A 9,067-nucleotide genomic window follows, 5' to 3' on the forward strand; every position below is an offset into this window, starting at 1 on the left:
TTCAAAGATTCGAATCTTTTTGGCGAACTGAACGAAATGATTGGAATCACTAAAAAGAATCGTTGTGCCCCTCACTAGTACAGGACCCCTACAAGGCAGCGAAGCTTATAGCACTGAGACAGAAGCGGGATCGACACTGTTCGCGTGCCACCACATTCAGGGTGATCTTTTTAATTGCTCCCTAAATCCCTTTTTTTGAATTTTTTACGCGTGTTAAATCGTGACAAATGATTTAAAATAATTTTTGTTTGATATTCTTTTTAAATTAATATTTGACCTTTGACCCTCTGCAGTGGCGTTGCTTTGCGCGCCTTTTCCGCAGTTCGTTCGAGCCGACTTTGATGGAGCGTCGGGCAGGTAAGCAATGTGCTGTTGTTTGTGGCCTGCTTAAAGTTACATCGCTTTAAAAGCATTTCAATTAGGCAACCGTCGTGATTTATAGTTGAAGAATCTGATGTTAAACTTAAAAAATGAACATTGTATACTGTATAGTTGTGTTTTGTTGTAATGAATTTTCCCTATGTTTTAACCCATCCTTCCTTTATTATGACCCACTCGTGCAGCGGTTTCTGGATGATGAGAGGCTGTTGGGTTATAATTACTTTATTCTTTACTCTTCTTATTGTGTATTTTCTGTATTTTGCGCTTCTCGGATTCCTCAGTTGGCTCATAAAATAGATTTTTACTGTAAAGCAATTTTTTTTTAGAAAACAATATAACACAGAGTCGCAGGTCCCCAGCCCGGCGGCGGGCTACCCAGGGAGTCAGACAGCAGAATCTCGGGCTGTACAGTAAAAATCGGGAGTGGTCTCTGATCTGTCTTTTACTTACTCACCGAAAAGGTGGTGGTTCGTGAGGGCTTTTATGCCAAAATAATGAGCAGCAGACCAATTCTGATCCTTTTTTTATTATTGTTAATTTTGATGAGTCTTTAAGTGGGATCGAACTCGGGCTAGCACTACGTTCAGAATTTGAAAAGCAACCATCTTAGTTAATTGTGCCATTGACGGCGTCATTTCGTTGTAGCTAATTCGTTATTTTCGTGCTCCACAAAATATTGTAAAGTACTAATAAATGAAATATTTCAATACTTGATCGAATAATAACAACTGATTTAAGGATTTCACCTTTTCTTTCTCAAATGTGCTTACCTATATCATGGCAAAGTACAGGGATAAACCATTATTTTCCGTCTACTCCATTTTAATTAAGTCAAACCAAGGAAAACATTTAAGGCTATTAAATGTGATCTCAAGAAAAGATGAGGGTTAATTCTAATACTAATAACAGGAGCGATTATAATGATACAGTGCAAAGGTAAATACTAATTGAAAGAGCCGGGAATCCATGCGTGAGGCGTCTTATTTTAACTCTTGCTAGCGTATAGTGCATTCTGCTTGTCGGCGTTAGTTATTTATATATTGATATTTTTAGACATCAGACACTAGAAGTTGCTGACGAACCCTTCTCTTCGTTGTCAGTCTGTAGCAGCGAAAAATAAAAGCAATAAGAGTTATAACAGACGTCATTGAAGTGGATCATGAGTTTGTGTAATGTTAATGAAAATGGCCAGGAGGGGTCACTAAAGAGGTGAGTGTCAAATGCTTCGAAGCTTCGATACGATTTCCGACACAATTGCTTCAAACGTTTTGATGCTTCATGAGGCTTCACTCCGCCCATCACTACTTTTAGGTAACAACAAACAACCGCTTTTTATTTTGATTCCGCCATCAGCACCCAGCATACCTTGTTCACCTAACAAAGTTCCCATCCCACTTTTTCAGACCAATCACAAATAGAACATTTGCATTCTGGGGTTCTGTGCTCGGACACCACAGTCTCCCCTCGATTTTCTCTTATACATGGGTACGGGGATCGATATTTGAGGAGTAAACCGCAAGACAATGGTTAGATTTTTATATTATGTAAATTAAAGAACAATCAACAACAGATCAAATTAACAATGTATTGAACATTACTTGTAAAAGAAAAGTTGAATAAATCGGACCGTGCAGCTGCATGAATAAAAGGTAAAGTACCACTCCCGGTTAACGGATATAGTCCAAAAGTTGATAGAAATCTACGTTTTGTGCCTAATACTAGTATGCAAAATTTGGTTGAAATAAGTGAAAGCATTCTCAAGTTATCGTGTTTACACACACAGACATAATTTCAAAAATGGTATTTTCGGACTCGGGGAGGTCTATAACGTCGAAATTCTCCCGACATCAAATCTTCGGACGATTACAATCCTTTCCCTATACTTAGTATACGAGAAATTAAAAATGGAATGAATAGAAGGACGAGGTAAGTCATCTGTGTGGCAGAAAAAACTGGAATAAATTCTCCAGAACGACTCTGCGAAGCTCCTAATAATTCTCATATTGCTTAACTTTTATTTGTGATTAAACACAAACAGACTTCCCAACCAAAAATGTAATTGCCTTCCGGATTGCTCCATTTTCTTCTTCTCGCCCCGCACACATGCCTGCACCAAAGGATACAGCTTAAACTTGATAACAAACACGTTTAATAATTTGCAGGTAATGGGAGATTAGCCACATTTTACAATTATTTGTTTTTCCTCTGGTCCGTTATCAATTGGCCATAGTTCAACAAATAATTAACACATAGTGCTGGGTTATATTTATGTTAATCAAAATGCTTTGTTTTCCTGTCTGCTTAAACAAATATTTGTCTTTGTGTTCTAATTCTGTATTTAGTGAGAAGTCAAACAAAATGACACCTTTTATTGGCTAACTAAATAAAGATTACAATATGCAAGCTTTTTATTTAGCCAATAAAAGTTGTCATTTTGTTTGACTTCTCACTACATTCATAATGGCGAACACGGTACAACACCCTAGTAGTTCTGTATTTAGTAATTTGTAACATTTATGTTTGCAGTTTACCAAAGAATTGGTCACAGCGCCCTGCGCCTGCAATCGGTGAAGAGCGCGATACACAGTTAAAAAAATTAACTGAAAAAAAATTAAATGGAGTGAAAGTTTAAAAAGAGAGAGAAGATTAGCTCTTAAACACCGCATTAGCGTTTAATCAGGATCTGAAATCTATTGGCCTTTTTTTGCGAATTGAATTAATAAAGCATATAGCAAGTAATGATGGATTGTCTGTAGGCGGCGCTGTTTTACAACGTTTGTACTTTTAAGTCTACAAAATAGAAAGTACAGTATTAAGTGTATTTAGTAGTTTGAAAAATGTTATGGTTGCAGTTTAACTGAAGACTTAAGTTCATTTTGAAATATCTGCACAATATACATTTATTGATTGTTTGTATTATTTATCCTATGAGTCCTTATCCTTCTGTTTCTGTTGTATGTGTCTAAATTTTTTCTTGGGATTGATAAACTTTATACAATACAATACAATTTATTTTTGTGCAGCCCAAAATCATACAAGGAGTGCCGCAATGGGCTTTAACAGCGCCTGCCCCTTGACAGCCCCCCAGCCTTGACACTCTTAAGAAGACAAGAAAAAAAACCCTTGTCGGGGGGGGAAAAAATGGAAGAAACCTCGGGAAAGGCAGTTCAAAGAGAGAGACCCCTTTTCAGGTAGGTTGGGCATGCAGTGGGTGTCAAAAAAAAGGGGGTCAATAAAATACAATACAGTACACAGAACAGAACAAATCCTCAATACAGTATGAAAATAAAAATATTACAAGTACAGAGCAGAATTTAACAGTAGATGATATCAAATTAGAACACTTGAGACGAGAACAGGTCATTCAGCCCAACAGAGCTTGCCAGTCCTCTTCGCTTATTTCTTCATAAAAAAACATCAAGTCAAGTTTTGAAAGTCCCTGACGTCTTACTGTCTACCGGACTACTTGGTCGCTTATTCCAAGTGTCTCTCGTTTTTTGTGCAAAGAAAAACTTCCTAATGTTTGTGCGAAATTTACCCTTCAGAAGTTTCCAACTGTGTCCCCGTGTTCTTAATGAACTCATTTTAAAATAACCGTCTCGATCCACTGGACTAATTCACTTCATATTTTTAAACACTTCACTCAGGTCACCTCTTCATCTCTGTAAAGGCTCAGCTCTTTTAATCTTTCCTCATAATTCAACCCCTGTAGCCCTGAATCAGCCTTGTTGCTCTTCTCTAGACTTTCTCCAGTGCTGTAATGTCTTTTTTGTAGCCCAGAGACCCAAACTGCACCCAGTACTCCAGACGAGGCCTCACCAGTGTGTTATAAAGGTTGAGCAGAACCTCCTGTGACTTGTACTCCACACATCAAGGCGCTATATAACCTGACATTCTGTTAGCCTTCTTAATGGCTTCTGAACACCGCCTGGAAGTCAATAACTTCTCATAAGGTGGACTCTCAATTTCCAGACCACCAATTGTGTATTCAAACCTCACATTTTTACTTCCTATGTGTAATTCTTTACATTTACTGACATTAAGCTGTTAAAACATTCAACTCCTTTAATCTTTTCTCATAAATCACCCTCTGTAGCTCTGGACTCAGCCTTGTTGCTCTTCTCTAGACTTTCTCTAGTGCTGTTATGTCCTTTTTGTAGTCTGGAGACCAAAACTGCACCCAGTGCTCCAGATGAGGCCTCACCAGTGTGTTATAAAGGTTGAGCAGAACCTCCTGTGACTTGTACTCCACACATCAAGGCGCTATATAACCTGACATTCTGTTAGTCTTCTCAATGGCTTCTGAACACTGGCTGGCAGTCGATCGTGATGAGTCCACTACGACTCCTAAATCCTTCTCATAAGGTGGACTCTCTATTTTCTGACCACCCATTGTGTATTCAAACCTCACATTTTTACTTCCTATGTGTAATACTCTACATTTACTGACATTAAATTTCATCTGCCACAAATCTGCTGTCCAAGTCCTTCTGTGATGATATAACAGATTCCAAATTATCTGCTAATCCACTTATCTTGGTATCATCTGCAAATTTAACCAGCTTGTTACTTATATTCCTATCTAAATCATTTCTATATATTACAAATAGCAGCGGCCCTAACACTGACCCCTGCTGGTCACCACTCTAAACATCAGCCAATTCTGATGAGGTTCCTTGCACCATCACACTCACCTTCTTGTGTCTGAGCCAATTCTGCACCCATCTAAAAACATCACCCTGAACTCCCACTTCTTTTAATTTGATGCCCATCCTCTCATGTGGCACTTTATCACATAATAAGATTTGGATTTGTTCAGAGTCATGGAGACCTCGGCCATCAAGCTGTCTCCCCCCATTTGGCCATTCCACAGCTCAAACAACGCTGGGCCAGCCAATCCGATGAAAGTACCCCTGTACCGAACGATTCTTGCGATCCCCCATCAGGGATGATCTAATTATCTAATCTTAAAAGAATAAATATTCATGTACGTACATTGGTACTTTTTAGAAAAGTCTGTGATATGTGAAATATAACAGAATCTAGGTCTTTACTGAGAGAGGAAATCCTGTTTTTCTGAAATGGAAGTATAGTATATGTACAAATTCATATTTCTCATTATGGCATTTTGTTGTGGAGGTCAAGGGTGATGCAGATACAATGGAGTGGTTGAAGTAAGGCTGAACTAGGCTCTGTCTGTAACGTCGGACGTAGCTGTCAAGTGTCCCATTGGAGTCTCAGGGTGCTGCATTGCACATCCTTTTTGGAAATGACACGACCTGTTTTGAGTGAGTGTGGTTGCATAGAATTTTGAGCCCTGCAGTTGACTGGTGTCTGCTCCAGCGTTGCCTCCTGCCTTGTGCCTGATGCAGCTTGAATAGGCTCCAACATTTCGTCACACTTTTGTCTGTCTGGTGTCTCTTCCATTCAACATCATGAATGTCTATATAAACTCAAGAGGCTTCTAAAGTTGCTATAGTGTTTTTTGATTAAAACAAAAATAAAAAGCTCTCAATTGTGATCCCTTGTTCGTATTTGACTGTATAATATAAAGATGCCATATTGCGCCCGACACGGCACAGACTCACATGGAGACACGTGTAAAAGACACAAAACACTTTTTATTTTCTTCAGCTGAAGGGCACGTCTTCCCCGTAATCCCTCCAGCCACAACACAGTCCCAAAAACTCTTGCAGTAAATCACAAATATGCCCTTCCAGCACCACCACTCCTCCCTTGAAGCTTCATCCTCTCCTCCCGACTCTGGCCTCTGAGTGGTGGTCGCTGGCTCCCTTTATTGGGTACCCGGAAGTTCTCCAGGTGCTTGATTGCCGACATCCAGCTGCACTTCCGGGTGTGGTGAGACCAATGCCCAAAAGGGGCCAGCAGCTCCTGCTGCAGCACCCCCTGGCGGCGCCTGCGGAACCCAACAGGGCTGCACCGGACTTCAAACACCATGAAGCCCTGGGGGAGTCCGAGGTACCACTGCAGCCCAGGGAGGCTGCCATCTAGCGTCCAGGGGAAGATACTGGGTTTCCCAACCTTGTCCCCGTGGTATATATGGTGCAGGGGTGTCCTGGCCAGGCATGGGCCCTGGCCATCCGTCGCAACTGTCATTTTTATTTTTCAAGTGTCATTTGGGAAAGGAAGAATCCAAAGGTTTTGAGATAAGGTTCTCATCTGAGGGGTAGTAGTAGTGTGTTCTTGTGACGCGCAACTGTATTTATCAATAGCACCTGATGACCCCGACTCTGTTGTTTCACTAACACAATGTCTCACTTGTGTTTCTAAATGGATGAGTAGCAATTTTCTCAAGCTAAATAAAGAAAAAACTGAAATTTTAGTGATTGGCTACAATGGATATAATGAGGTTATTAGAAATAAACTTGATCCATTAGGATTAAGAGTCAAGACAGAGGTAAAGAATTTAGGGTTAACTGTTGACTCTGGCCAGAATTTTAAATCACATATTAATCAGATCACTAGGACAGCATTTTTTCACTTAAGAAATATAGCAAGAGTTAGACCTCTTGTATCATTGAAAGATGCTGAGAAATTAGTTCACGCTTTTGTTTTCAGTCAACTAGATTACTGTAACACACTCCTCTCAGGACCACCCAAAAATAATAATAAATATTGATTACAACGAGTGCAGAATGGAGCTGCTAGAATCCTAACTAGGAAAAGAAAATCCAAGCACATCACCCCAGTCCTGATGTCACTACACTGGTTACCTGTGTCATTTAGAATTGACTTTAAAATCCTGCTTATGGTTTACAAAGCCTTAAATAATCTGCTCCATCTGATATATCGGAGTGTCTGACATCTTATATTCAAAATTGTAACCTTAGATCTTCAAATGAGTGTCTGCTTAGAATTCCAAGAGCTAAACTTAAAAGAAGTGGTGAGGCGGCCTAATGCTGTTATGCACCTAAAATCTGGAATAGCCTGCCAATAGGAATTCGCCAGGCTAATACAGTAGAGCAGTTTAAAACACTGCTGAAAACACATTACTTTAACATGGCCTTCTCATAACTTCGTTTTAATTTAATCCTGATGCTCTGCATATTCAATTATCATTACTATTCATGGTGGCTCCAAAACCGTACTAACCCCTACTCTCTCTTCTGTTCTTTTTCTGGTGTTCTGTGGTGGCGACCTGCACCTCCACCACCTGATCAAAGCACCGTGATGTCCTTACTTTGATGGATTAAAGGCCAGAAGTTCACGTGACCGTCATCAAGTTCTTCCATGAGAACCCTAAATACAAAGAGGACTGATTGAGGTCATTGATGTGAGGTAGAATGCCTAAAGGGGGCTGGGTGGTCTCATGGCCTCAGTACCCCTGCAGATTTTATTTTTTCTCTATTTTTGTTTTGTTTTGTTTTTTCTGTCCTTCCTGGCCATCGGACCTTACTCTTATTCTATGTTAATTAGTGTTCTCTGATTTGAATTCTTATTTATTTTGTCTTTTTTCTCTTTTTCTTCATCATGTAAAGCACTTTGAGCTCCATTATTTGTATGAAAATGTGCTCTAGAAATAAAGTTAGTTGTTGTTGTTCTTATTGTGCTATCAGACCAGGGCAGCGTGTTGCCTGTTGGTCAGACAAGCTGTAAAAATGGGAGTCTTGGTGTACCCTACTGATACAGCGCGTCGCTGCTACACCCACCACGTGACGAACCACCTCAGCATCCCAAATTAGGACCCGAGTGCAGTCATGAAATGGGTGACACCTCAGCACCACACTAGCTTGACATGACAGTAAGTTAAATATGAACTGTAAGGCTTTTGCATGCTTCATACCCACGAAGTGTAGTAAAAATGCAAAGTGGCTGCTTAGTGGTAAAGAGGCATGACTTTAAACCACAAAGTTAATTTTATGTATAATGTGCTGTGCCAAAGTATATGCCCCTTTCTAATTGTCTCTGTTATTGTAAATTTTGGATATTTGATGATTTTCAGGACTACAGCAAAAATCTAATATTACATAAAGGCACACTAAGTGATCAAATGTTTTTTTAAACATATTTTTATTTATCTGATGAGTAAGAGGAGAGAAAATTGCACCCTCACTTATAATAACTGGTTGCATCATCTGTAGGTCCAAAATGCTTCCTGTAATTCACTGTCAATATTTTGACTGAAGCCAGAATCTTTTGATAACATATTAATCTCCCTGGCATTAACCTCGAGCGTGGCACGATATCCTATGTAATTACAGTTATTCCTGATTTAGACTCGGGGTGATGTGTAAGGATCTGCTTTTCAGTTTTAAGCCCGAATAATGCCCAGGTCGGTATTCTGCTGCCATCTAGTGGATGAAATAACATCACTCTGCAAAACACCATGAATATTTGTATGCATTTTGCTACTCTAAAGTGACTGATCAGAATTCATGAGTGGGGATGATCCTTCAGTCAAAACCCAGTGGCATGTAAAAGAGAAGTTATAAATTCAGTTTTACAACAAGCGGAAACTAAACCATTATTTGAATCAAATGACCGTGAAGACACTTGAATTGGTCGTCAGATATTGCCTGAAGTGAATACGTAATTCTCAGTTCTTCCCCTTTTTGTCTTCCATTTCCTTCCAAAATTTTACGAAATCAAATAGTTCATGATGAGGTGTAAATGGAAGCAAATTAGAAACAATGGTACCTTGGTCTTTCACATATTGTAAATAAGG

Source organism: Polypterus senegalus, chromosome 7 (assembly GCF_016835505.1).
Source record: "Polypterus senegalus isolate Bchr_013 chromosome 7, ASM1683550v1, whole genome shotgun sequence".
NCBI lineage: Eukaryota > Metazoa > Chordata > Cladistia > Polypteriformes > Polypteridae > Polypterus > Polypterus senegalus.